This window comes from Corvus brachyrhynchos, unplaced genomic scaffold, assembly GCF_000691975.1.
Source record: "Corvus brachyrhynchos isolate BGI_N302 unplaced genomic scaffold, ASM69197v1 scaffold92, whole genome shotgun sequence".
NCBI classification, from domain to species: domain Eukaryota; kingdom Metazoa; phylum Chordata; class Aves; order Passeriformes; family Corvidae; genus Corvus; species Corvus brachyrhynchos.
In genome coordinates this window covers 3,218,513-3,220,601 of record NW_008236973.1, presented here as the reverse complement: position 1 = coordinate 3,220,601, position 2,089 = coordinate 3,218,513, and the positions used below count along the sequence as shown (strand labels likewise).

The following is a 2,089-nucleotide window of genomic DNA, read 5'->3' as shown; positions in this document are numbered from 1 at the left end:
CATTTTCTCAAATTCTCTGTTATGAGTCATTGAGAACCACCCAACATAAAAACATTACTACAGTCATTTTATTTCTATGTCAAAACAGGGATACTCCCAGAAAAAAGGTTAGAAGTAATGCCAAGAAATAGCATACTAGCTGAAAAGCAGCAATAGAAGAGATAGCTGGGAGATAATACCACCTGCAGAGCTAAATCTCTTTGTAACTTTATCCACATTAAAACAAAACAAAAAAAACCAAACCAAAACAAACCAAAAAACAACAAGGCCAACAGCAACAAACACAAAACCCCCAACCAATTAAAAACCCCCAATGGAACAAAGCTGTTTCTGCCCCACTAAAATTTCTTTCATTCTCATTTTCTTCAGTATATTTCCAACTCTACTATGGAAGCTGATCTCAAGAAAAAGGGATTATGTGGAAAATTAATTTCTTTCAGTCCTTTTGTTCTGTGGGGAGCTTCACTAATTTATTTCCCTTGTCATTTATCTTCAGAGTTCTCTGAAGTGACTGCAGTTCCTATTGAGCTACGTATCCTCTGAGAATCTAATATGGTTTTGTTTTTAGACCCACCATTATGTGGATGAAGTCTGAGCTGTTCAGCTATTTAACTGTTATCCTCCAAAATTAGATTCTTAAAAATGTCTAGGTACCGTCTCAGGAATGATAATGAGCATTTAAAATTCTGCTCAACAGAATCTTACTCCTTGTGGCCATTTGATGTTATTATCAGAGGAAGCTGGTATGGAAGTCCAAGCAGTATTTTGGTTTATTGCAATATAATTTACCATGCTGTACAGATGTCCTCATACAAACTGCCCATCTGTCAAGGGTTACATTTACATGGTCAGAGATTTCACTGTGGATTCCTGTCTTAATCCCAAGCCGTCATTCTGTGTTGGTGCCCTTTTCTTTTCATTGCTTGGTTTATCGTTAGAAATAATTTTTTAAAAAATCAATACAAATAATTTCTGCAGGAGATTTTCAGTCTTCGTTTTTCTCTTCTTAAAATTTCTGTAGCTTTCTTCTGTTTCTCCCTTGAAGTCTCAAAACAATACCTTTTGCCTTTTCCCACCTTTTCTATAACAGAACAGACATACAATAGGAGAGGGAAATGTTGGTATTGTCCAGAAGGGACAGAAGGTGTTAGTAACTGTTTCAGTCTGTTGTTTTGCTTTAGTTCTCATGCAGTTGAAAGCATCTGCATCATCTTTCTTGAATTTCATATTCTGGTTAGATTCCACCTTCTATTTTTATTTTTCCTTAACTTCAAAGAAATATTACGCCTGAAACTTTTCCACAGTCTTCCTTCACAAGATGATTTTGTCACATTCTCTTTACAGCATTAGGACCTCAGTAGTTGCTTTCCATATTGTTAGTTCCTGCATGTCATGACCTGTAACAAAGCAGCTGGTTTGTCCAACAGCTCTTCAGTATTACAAAATTATTTCTGATGACCCTAGTTCTGATTATGGTTACAGAATTATTCCTGATGACTCACTCCAACAAGAAATGGTCTCAGGCACTGATGAAGGTGGTATCCTGAGGCAATGGGGTTCAGGTCAGACAGCCTCCTCCAGTACTCTGGATGCTGATCAAAAATGAGGATTTTACCCAAAGACAAAATCAAAGGACAGTCAGGATTAAGTTGCTTGTACTGATGGCACTGAAGAAATGCTTCAGAAAAATAGAATTTGACCATATAAGTCAAGGCAGGAGGTCAGCCTGTGGGTAGTGTGTCTGCATGAAGATCAAAGTGTTCCATGGCTGGGGTGACAGCCCACGGGCAGCAGCTCAGGGCCCAGTAAGGAAGGGCTGGTGGTGTTTGCACAGCAGGTGAATATGATAACACAAGAGAGCAGCTTCTCCTTGGCCTATCTGAACAAACAACTTCTTTGAATTAAATGGGCCCATGTCTCACAGCCATTCAGGACTGCACTGCGCAGGGATGACAGCTGACAGCTTGTTCTCTGCCTGCTGCTGTTTGGATGGGTCTTTCTTTTGCCTCTTCCTGGTGTTCTGGCTCCATACAGAGCCCTCAGGTCAGGAGGTCATGGAAACTGCCTGCTGACTGACTGTCTTTTCTTC

At 39.5% G+C, this 2,089-nt stretch overlaps 1 protein-coding gene across 2 annotated transcripts in view; it reads left to right on the top strand.

The window, feature by feature from the left end:
- Window positions 1-2,089, top strand: part of XG (Xg blood group) — a 19,678-nt gene that overhangs the window by 6,421 nt on the left and 11,168 nt on the right. The gene's annotated exons all lie outside the window — the stretch shown is intronic.